Raw genomic sequence first — 11,854 nt, forward strand, 5'->3', positions numbered from 1 at the left:
TCGGGGCAACCCTACTATGAAGACCATATTAAAATCTTCCCACTTCCAAGTAGGAATGCTAATATCTTGGGATAAACCTCTCGGTCTCTGATGCTCAACCTTCACTTGTTGGCAATTAGGACACTTACCTATAAATCCCGCAATATCTTTTTTCATCCTCTTTCAACAATAGATCTCCCACAAATCACGGTACATCTTGGTGGCTCCCGAGTAAATAGAATACCGAGAACTATGGGCTTCGGATAAAAGCTATTCCCTTAAGTCATCGACAATCGGAACACATAAATGACCTTGGTACCTTAGGAAACTATCTCCCCTTGGGAGAAAACCTCTACGGACTTCTTTAGAACCGCCTCTTTCAATTAAAGTAAGGTAGGACCAAGACATTGCTTTACTTTAACATCAGCCACGAAAGACGATTCGGAACCATTATGGACCATAATACCACCCTTGGTGGAATCCACTAGTTGAACTCCTAATCGGGCCAACCAATGAACATCTCGAACCAATTATTTTCTCTCATCATCAACATATGCAACACTACCCATGAATAATCGACTAAGGGCTTCCCCCACCACATTTACTTATCGGGGTGATAGAGAACACTCATATCATAATCTTTTAATAACTCAAGACACCTTCTTTGGCGAAGATTTAGATCTTTTTGGGTAAACACATATAGCAAACTCTTGTGATTGGTAAACACATCAACATGGACCCCATACAGATAATGCCTCCAAATCTTTAAGGCAAATACCACCCCGTTAATTCAAGATCGTGGGTAGGAAAGTTCTTCTCATGAACCTTTAGTTGCCTTGAAGCATAGGCAATCAACTTACCATTTTGCGTAAGTACACATCCCAATCCAACTCTAGAGGCATCACAATATACCACAAAGCTATATATACCTTCCGGTAAAGTCAACACCGGAGCGGAAGTAAGTCTATCTTTGAACTCTTGAAAACTTTTCTAACAAGATTCGGACCATATAAACTTGGCATTCTTTTGAGTCAAAGTCATCAAATGAGAAGCAATGGAGGAGAACCCCTCAACAAACCTTCTATAATAACCGGCCAAACCCAAGAAATTTCTAATATTTGTCGGTTATAGAGGTCTAGGAAAACTCTTAACCGTATCCGTCTTCTTTGGATCTACCTCAATACCCTTGCTTGAAATTATATGGCCAAGGAAAGCTATGGACCTTAACCAAAACTCACACTTACTAAACTCTGCATAGAGTTGTTGGTCCTTGAGAATTTGCAATACAATCCTCAAAATGGTCAATATGCTCATTCTCACTTCTTCAATAGATCAAAATATCATATATGAACACAATTACGCACATATTGATGTTTGTGTAATCAAGACACAACTTTCGATGCAAGTGTCTATGATCGTACAATAGTTTAGTAACCCAACCAAGGGTTGGGATCGTTCCCAAGGGAGTGGTTTTGAGAATTAATAGAAAAATAAAATTTAGTTCTAACTAGTCGTAGCTAAAGACATTAACGATTAAAAATATCGTAAATTAAAGGGGGACACAAAAGTGTCAATTAACAATGGGTGGTTTTGTCACAAGTAAGTAAAAATAGCAAAATAAACAAGCATTTCTAAGAAATGAGAGGGGATCCTTTGGATGTGACGGGAATACGGGTTAAGCTAGATTATTGGGTACATGCTTTCGGTAGAAGATTCATAGAATAATTGTGACTAGGCTAAGCTTTAAGGGGGATAAGCTCTCTCTCGAGCAACTTACCCCGTTTTAAATGAGTTCCTCTCGGACACCTACTTGCCGCATGAAGACCAGCCTACACCTAACCCACTCACTCTCTCGAGCTGAGTGTGTGGGAATGAGACTAGGATTCACTCTTTCGAGCTGAACTTCATGTCGACCCATTCCCACGGGCAATCAATTTAGTAGTTTTAGTTTGATGACCTCTCTCTCTCGAGCAAGCCGAAAATACATAAATAAACTTGTATTTGAAACTACAAATTCATTAAATTCATCCACAACTACTAAATGAAATCACAATTAAACTACGATTAAACTATCAACAAGTAAGAGCCAACAATTATTTTAACCTATATTCGCTAAATCACACCCCAAGAATTGGGGGTTTTAGCCACACATGTATAAGAGTTAGAAATTTATACCAAATTGAGCTTACATTCAACTTGGTATGAAGATTTAAGTCTTGATACAGGCCAAAATTGAAGAATCCAAGAGACCCAAATCCAAATCTTGAAGATGAAACCCTTTGGATCTTCAAGTCTTCAAAACCCTCTCAAACTTAGAGCAAAAATATCAAAAAGTACTATTTTATATGTAAATTATACTAATTCTTTGAAACTTAAAACTACACTTCTAACTAGTATTTATAGTTTTCATAGATTTGTGCAGCAACAGATCATTCGGCATAGTTAGTATGAATCGTCGATCAACTCGGCGATTCTCCCTTTGGTGTAGTTCATTGCCGTCTTGCACCAGCCTTCAGCATCATCGTGCTTTGGGTCATTGGGCGACATGATACTACTTCACAGAACTTCTTGACGATGCACCGACTGCTCCCTTTTTTCGCCCACATGATTCTTTTTTTCAAGGCTCAGCACACTGGAACGAAAGGCAAAGTAAGACCCTTCGGCGACTCGCCAAGTGGACTCGGTGATCCTCAGGATTTCATTTCTTCGTTCTTTTCAGCCTCTTCGTTCCTTTTTGCGTCGTAGTGTCCATAATTTCCTTCAAACTTCAAATTACATGAAACTTAAGGGTTTTCATCAGATATTGAGATAAAATAAGCATTTAAGGACACAATTTCTCTTAAAATATAGCCCTAAACGAGTCCAATTTGTGGACTCATTAACATCCCCAACTTATACTTTTGCTTGTCCTCAAGTAAAACTCAAGTTCAGCAGTTTAACAATGATATCTCAAACGGTGCTACATAAGACTTAATTATGAATATACACAACAAGACTGAATTTACTTACGCAAGGATCAATTGTGTACTCAAAGATTCGAGTTGTAACACACCATTACCAAAGAGTCTCAAGCTCGCAATACTTGCTTCAAAAGCTTGTAATGGGGCTGAGTGCAAACGTATGGTCATTTAGGCTCAGTGACTTTTATCCTCATAAAATGTGGTGCTCTCAACACTTCCTTTCTTTTTCCTTTATCATTTTCATTAGTGCATCATAGGTGATCCTATTATTCGCTTTCCATGGATTGTTCAGAACCCTATTTCTTTGGTATTTTATTCCACAACTTTCTCTTCATCTTTTTGGGTTTCGTTTTTCTCAACACCATGGGTTAAAGCAGACTTTCCCTTTTGTTTTTCACCACACTCATTGGCTATTCAATTAACCAGAATTCAAGAGGATTATAGGCAATGGATTAAGAAAGGTCTAGCTTTCATCAAGTTTCTTTCAAAGAAGGGTAAGGCTCAAAGGGTGTTCAAGAGAGAATCACACACTTACAAGGTAGGTCACAAAAGAGGTTTGTGTCAAATTAGTTCACACTCTTCGAAGTTGCCTAAGATCATATCAAGAGAAAGTCTTACTTAGTCAACCGGGCCAACAAGGCAAATTTTAGGTGTTTTCATGCGTGGTTCCAGGAAAGCTTATCACACAAGGTATTGACACTTTAGTTAAACAACACTCCACACTTTTGCTAGTGTGCAACGGTCATCACAAGAGAATAGATTTGACAAATGTCTAATCACAATGAGATGCAAAGAATTCACATACTGTCTATGCAACTTCATTTGGCCTCATCGTAGCCGTACATTCATGTTCATTTGATTGTAAGCACTATTTAAGTCATCGGTATTGATTGAAACCGAGACTTAAATTTGCCAAGGAACAGCCATATTCAACACACAAGAATATAAAGGGTGGCGAATTTTTCAGAAGGGTCAAAATAATTTTGCAATTTTAAAAATAAAAAGAGCCACAAGCTCAAACATCCATAGAAAAGCAGTATTTACACGATTTTAAAATAGAACAACCCAAATATATACACGAAACACAAACAAAAGTGGCACACAAAAGGTGTGGGCCTCACCACACCACAAATAAAAATAATTTGTCCTCAAATACAAATAACACATAATATCTAGAATGTAAATTAAAGGAAGACAGAGAGGGAGGTAAAGAAGGGATCCTGACTAAGCAATCGCTCTATCTGCTTGGGCATCAGTGCCAGATGTGTCACTCTGGTCTGGGCATAAGTGCCCAAAGTCACCTCAGGGGGAACAACGAGACCGGATTCACCAAGGTTTGTTGAGTGTGTGTCTGCAAGAAAGATATGCACTGCTCTACAAAATCTCCTGGCCCATGATAGAATATTACGGTCCAGGGTAATGGTCTTCCTGGCCGAAGTGGGCCTTTTGTCCTTGCCTTTCCCAGTAGTTGTGGTCAGTTTAGTAGTTTTTCCTTTTGATGTAGTTGTCTCCCCATTTATCGAACTCCCTTTTGACTTCTCTTGGGCTAGTTTTATTCTTTCCAAAGCTTTTGATTTAGTCATGTCTGCAAAGTCTTGAAGAGAAATTTGAAAAACTTAAACAAAAGCAAAGTGGAACTTATGCAGACAAACTCACCTAACAATATGGCGAATCGCGGAATTTCTTAGGTGAGCTAGATCAGGCTCACCAAAGGAATTGGCTCTAAAACTGCAGCAAGAAGGTGAAAGGGGAACCTCTTCGCTGGGTCACTGATTGATTTCGGTGGATCGTCGATAGATTTTGGTGAACCAGGACAAGTCCACCAAAAGTTTTAGTTCATAAAGGTTCAAGGGTGCAGGTAAAGGGCGAAAGAAAAGACTTTCAGTGAGTCGCCAAATGCTTTTTGCGACATCAAGCTCCTTACCGAAAGTTACAAAATTAACTATTAGATATAGCATGAAATCAAAAGTGAGATGGGGACATTAGGCGAACCGTCGAGTGGTTTGGCGAGCTTGACTCAGCTCGCCAAACGGCCCAACGTGCCTATTTTCAACCCAACTTCTCGAATTTAACCCTGCAACTCAAGAAAACAAAATCAAAGCATGCATCAACACAATTTAGGTAGGACCCATAACATCCACATACAACCCCTCGAATTTTAATCAAGTTTAAGGCATGCAATTACGGGAATTCAACAGTCAAAACTATCCGAGCAAGGATATCAAATTTAATCATGCTTGTAAACAATCTAATCCTCTCAGGAATGAGTAGAATGCTTCAACCAGATCATGCTATTGCAAATGAGTATAGTTTATGATAAATTAAACATGTGGCATAGAGAACTAACCTTTTGTGTCGCTAATGACAGGATTGAAATGCTAAGCAGCAATGTAATCCAAGTCTGAGCACAATTCAACAACTAAAATGCTCTAAAAGTGCAAGAAATGTAGAAACTAGAGTGCAGGTGTGAGTTTGGACAGATAAAAAGTGAGGGAAAGTGAATGAAGTTGAAACTTTTAAACCTTTGCCTTACAAAACCGTCCAGTTTTCGCCCACTCGGTGACTTTAGTCAAGCTCCCCTACTCACTCGGAAGAACGCTGACTAGTTAGTTTCTTTGCCAATATTTACAGGACATTTGGTTTACGGGGGTCCAAACGGCGGTTTCCAATGTGATCGCCGACATGGTCGGCGATTCGCCAATAATTTCCAAAGCTCGCCGAGTTTTATAGAATCCAATGTTGAAGATGTCTCGAGTCGAATGGTGGATACGGTCGGATTCGCCGACAGCTTTGGTGACTTGCCGACTAGATCTACTGCTCTCCATCCTTCACTTTTTCGAACACTTCTCATACTTTAACTTGTACAAACAACACACCATTATTTTCCCAAGAAATAAAAAGTAGTTAAAGGGGTTTTGGGTTGCCTCCCAAACAGCGCCTTAGTTAACGTCGTGGCACAATGCAAGTCAACAACTATTCTTCATCCTCGGAGTCAGCCATGGTGTAGTTATGCGAGTCCTCGGTGAACGGTGGATAGGTTCCTGTCATCAAATGGGTGATTTGAGCATCCTGCAGCTGAATAGTCATGGAGTTTAAGGTAAACGTTTCATTCAGCATTTCAATGTTGTCCTTTGTCTCATTTAACTTCTTGTCTTGCTCTTCGAGTTTTTGTTGAATAAGAGAAAGAGCATCGTCCATTTTGATGTTTGCGTAATCAAGACACAACTTCTGATGCAAGTATCTACGATCGTATAATAGTTTAGTAACCCAACCAAGGGTTGGGATCATTCCTAAGGGAGTGGTTTTGAGAATTAAAAGAAAAATAAAATTTAGTTCTAACTAGTCATAGCTAAAGACATTAACGATTAAAAATATTCTAAATTAAAGGGGGACACAAGAGTGTCAATTAACAATGGGAGGTTGTCACTATTAAGTAAAAATAGCAAATTAAACAAGAATTTCTAAGAAATGAGAGGGGATCCTTGGGATGTGGCGGGAATACGGGTTAAGCTAGTTTATTGGGTACAAGCTTTCGATAGAAGATTCATAGGATAATTGTGACTAGGCTAAGCTTTAAGGGGGATAAGCTCTCTCTCGAGCAACTTACCCCGTTTCAAATGTGTTCCTCTCAAACACCCACTTGCTGCATGAAGACCAGCCTGCGCCTTAACCCACTCACTCTCTCGAGCTGAGTGTGTGGGAATGAGACTAGGATTCACTCTCTCGAGCTAAACCTAATGTCGACCCACTCCCACCAGCCATCAATTTTGTAGTTTTAGTTTTACGACCTCTCTCTCGAGCAAGTCAAAAAGACATAAAATAAACTTGTATTTGCAACTACAAATTCATTAAATTCATCCACAACTACTAAACGAAATAACAATTAAACTACGATTAAACTATCAGCAAGCAAGACCCAACAATTATCTTAACCCATATTTTCTAAATTACACCCCAAGAATTGGGGTTTTTAGCCACACATATAAAAGAGATAGAAATTTATACCAAATTGAACTCGCATTCAACTAGGTATGAAGATTTAAGTCTTGATACAGGCCAAAATTGAAGAATCCAAGAGGCCCAAATCCAAATCTTGAAGATGAAATCCTTTGGATCTTCAAGTCTTCAAAACCCTCTCAAACTTAGATAAAAAATATCAAAAAGTACTATTCTATATGAAAATTATAATAATTGTTCGACACTTATAACTACACTTCTAACTATTATTTATAGTTTTCACAGATTTGTACAGCAGCGGATCATTCGGCGTCGTTAGTCGGAATCGCCAATCAACCCTGTGATTCGCCCTTTGGTGTAGTTCATCGCCGTCTTGCACCAACCTTCAGTATCGTCGTGCTCTGGGTCATTGGGCGACATGGTACTGCTTCACGAAACTTCTCGATGAAGAGCCGATTGCTCCCTTTTTCCACTGACGTGATCCTTTCCTTCAGGGCTCAGCACACTGGAATAAAAGGCGAAGTTAGACCCTTCGGCGACTTGCCAAAGTGGAATCGGTGATCCTCAGGCCTTTATCTCTTTGTTCTTTTGAGCCTTTTTGTTCCTTTTGCGACGTAGTGTGCATGCTTTCCTTCAAACTTCAAATATGTTAAACTTAAGGGTTTTCATCAGATATTGAGATAAAATAAGCATTTAAGGACACAATTTCTATTAAAATATAGCCCTAAATTAGTCTAATTTGTGGACTCATCACATATCAAGGTATTGTCTAAACACCCTATTCATCAAGTCGATAAGCGCCGTCGGGGTATTAGTCAAACCAAAGGACATCACCAAAAACTCATAATGGAAATATCTGGTTCTAAAAGTCATTTTTGGGATATCTTCCTCTTTCACCTTTAATTGCAGATAACCCGACCAGAGATTTAGTTTAGAAAAATAACTTGCCTCTTAGATTTGATCAAATAAGTCCTCTATTCTTGGAAGAGGATACTTGTTCTTGATGGTTACTTTTTCAATTGGTTGTAACGATACACATTCAGAATGAACCATCTTTCTTCTTAACAAACAACACCGGAGCACCTCATAGAGAGATACTCGGTCGAATGAAATATTTATCCAATAAGTCCTTTAACTATTTCTTCAACTCCTTACGTTCCATCGGAGCCATTCTATAAGGTCAATCCCAAAGTCTATTTCCCTTTCGGGAGGAACACCGGGTAAATCATCAGGGAAAACTTCCGGAAACTCTTTTACAAATGGGACCGACTCAAGAATAGGAATTTTAGACTCTACATCCCTCACCCTCACTATATGGTAGACAACCCTTTGAGATCATTTTCCTAGCTTTTAGGTAAGAAACAAATTGAACTCTAGGCATAGAATCCCCCCCCCCCTCCCTCCACTGAAGGACAGGCTTATTTGGAAACTAAAATTTGACTATTCTAGTCCTACAATCAATAGAGGAGTAACAGGAATGCAACAAATCCATACCCTATATGACATCAAAATCTATCATGTCAAGTTCTACCAAATCAACCAAGGTAACTATATGGGATAAGGACACGGGACATCTTCTATAAACCCTCTTAGCCACCACAAAATCACTAACAGATGTAGAGACAGAAAAAGGTTCTATCAATATATCAAGAAGTATATCAAGTCTCATAGCTACATAAGGAGTCACAAATCATAAGGTAGCACCCACATCAATCAAAGCATAGACATCTATGTGGAAGACTTTTAAGATAGCAGTCACAACATTCAGGGAAGTCTCTTGATCACCTCTAGTTAGGAGAGCATAAAAATGGTTTTTCTTAGGAACATTTCCACCCGAACAACTCGAACTGGATAAAGGGTAGGGTAGAGCCCTACGAGGACCATATCCATCATACTTAGAAACCGAAGGACAATTCCTTATTTTGTGATCCATTTTGCCACACCCAAAACAAGCATTAGAACCCGCTAGACACCTCCCTTTATGCTTTCTCCCACATTTAGCACAAGTAGGCGTAGAAAACCTATTACCATCTCCTTAAGGTTTGAGATAGATACCCTCTCACTATTAAGCTTTGAATGAGCACTTGAAGAACCTTTCCCAAAGAACTTTTGCCGGAACCTTGAACGAACCCATCCACCGAACCTACAATGTGAGTAGTTACCATCATCCACCCTTGTTCTCTTTGCCTCTCTAGATCTTTCCTTGAGCTTTTCTTCCTCAATTTGTTGGGCATGCACCATAAGGCAAGAAATGTCCATGTCATGAACAAGCATAGCGGTGTTTCACTATTTGACTACTATGTTGTACTTACTCATCTTGGCCCTACGATCCGCCACAATCGAAGGAGCATACTTGGATAGTTGAGTGAACCTCAAAGTGTTTACCCTTACACTCATATTTTCTTGCCTAGGGTTGATGAACTCCAGTACCTTGGCCTCTCTCATCTCTAGTGGGAAGAATCTCTCAAGAAATGCACTTTTGAACCTTTCACATTCTATAGGACTCGCTTCCACTGGCCTTGCCTCTTTTCACTAATTAAACCAAGTCTGAGCAACCCCTTTGAGTTGGTAAGAAACTAGTTTCGCCTACTCTACTGAAGTCATAGCCATGATAGCAACTATGTTATAGACTTCGTCGATAAACTCTTGAGGGTCTTCCTCAACTTTGGAGCCATAAAATTCGGGAGGGTTCATTCTTATAAAATCTCTCGTTCTTGCCGCCGTCGTACCCACATTTTGGTTCACTGGCGGTATTACCTCTCTATTAGCTTGTGCCATCACGGCTTGAGCCAACACTTGTAACGCGGATCTAAACTCCACATTAGTCACATTCTCATTCAATGGGTCAATTGAAGCTTGAGGAGGAGCTTGGGGAGGAACCTCTTGCTTAACATTGCCTTCTTCAAACCTTCTAGCATTTGCCCATCTAGTAGTCATATCCTGAAAACCTTCAGGCACGGATTAGGAGAAATACTTATAGAGTTAAACTCCATGGAACGACTTAAAGAAGTGAAGAAGTGGAATTTCCTAAACATCTAAAGGTCTCCTATTCAAAATTGTGGTGCGCTTCACATTTATGAATAAGACCCTAGTAGACGTAGTTTGAGACATCCTAGTACCATTCAAAACCTTGTGCTCTGATACCAAATTTGTCATGACCCAGGGGTACCCCGTAGATGTAACAGCACGTATAAGACCCCGGGAGGTCTCATACAATCAACTTAGCATATCAAAACATAAAGTAATAGATATGAGCGGGAATTAAAAAATTTCAATACAATCAAAGTCGTTTATAAAGTGAGCGGAAGACTAAAATGACATTGTCTCAAACCATCTAAACATAAGAGAATAGAAATCTTGGGACGCAACCCATACAATAGTCCAAAACATAAAGGAAAAGCATAATAGAGTGTGGTGGTCACATCCTCGAACACAATGAGGACTCACCAAAACTTCACTTCTCAATCCACTAAGAACCTAGACACAAGTGTGTGAATTGGAGCACCGGACCCTACATTGGATAAGAATATAGGCAAGAGTATATGTTAGTACAATCAAGTACTAAATATGATAGCTAGCACAAACAATACAACATAAGGATTAGTCAACATAAGTCATAAGGCATGAGCATAATCAATACATAATAAGCATCATAATGAAAGAGGAATACTCACTTAAGTAACCTCACTAATCCTTAGCCAAGACTTAGGCCATCCGCCTCTAGTCAAGCCTACATCATGGAAGGCATATCTAGCAACACTCCAAACAAATCAACTTCAAAACATAATCTCATTAGTCATACTTACTTTTAAAGACATGGGGATTTGCCTCAATGCCTAGCTTATAAAGGCTAATGGGTATTCGCCTCTTGCCTTACTTACCTTTAGATTGCGGGTACTCTCCTCCACAACCTCATCATATGACACGGATACTCGACTCCACATCATTTCAAAGGAGCATGGGTACTCGTCTCCATCTCTATTCATAATGGTAGGAACGTGGGGAATCACCTCTTGTTCAATTCTAAGGAGTATGGGAATCACCTCATATCTGTGCATATGGAGATCAAGGGTAATCGCCTCTAGCCTCATCACTCATTAAGCATTTTAGTCTAGATTCATTTAAGGTAAGCAATCTTTTCAACCTAGAATAATTCATGTGAGTAAAACTTTCATATTAATTCAATTATTCTTATCAATTCATTATACGAAGTATCCCTTCCATACTACAACATCAATAATCAACAAGTCATAGTCTAGGCTTTACTCTCAAAGTACTACATCTCATGATCATCATCTATGCTTTATTCTCAGGCAATTAACATCATATTCGTCATATATACGTCAATCTCTAGCATTTCTAGTCATAATTCATCAATCCTTTAACGATATATCTAACCCATAGAGTTTCTCTCACATTGAAGCAAATCCAACTATATCAAGTCAACCCGAAAATCATAGGATAGGCATGGGTACATGTAATTTCATCCTAAATACATGCAATTCTATCAATTCAATCATAAACAGCATAATCCAATCAATTGGATCAACATTCATCATAACCCACAATATTGGAAGAAACCCTAACTGGAACTGTGGAATTCTTTTTCAAATTGTGGAATTCTAGGGAATCCATGGCAGGAAGGTTCCCATGGATGAAAATTCATCATTCCTTAGTTACAATTCCCTAACATACTTGAATATTGGGAGACTTGATCTTGACCTAGCTCCAACTTCTTCGTGTTTCTTCCAACTTCTAGAGAGAGAATATTTGAGATGGGATTTGGGTTTTCTTCTTGGAATTGGGAGAATGACTTAATTTAGTGAGTTTAGGGGTCTAATATCCTTAAATAGGTGGTCTAGGTTTAGGCAAAATGACACCACATTGATTTAATTAAAATCGGAAAAGACCCATATGCCCCCAAAATAACCAACTAGTCACGAACCACGGACCCCCGA

Source organism: Solanum stenotomum, chromosome 2 (genome assembly GCF_019186545.1).
Source record: "Solanum stenotomum isolate F172 chromosome 2, ASM1918654v1, whole genome shotgun sequence".
Taxonomy (NCBI): Eukaryota; Viridiplantae; Streptophyta; class Magnoliopsida; order Solanales; family Solanaceae; genus Solanum; species Solanum stenotomum.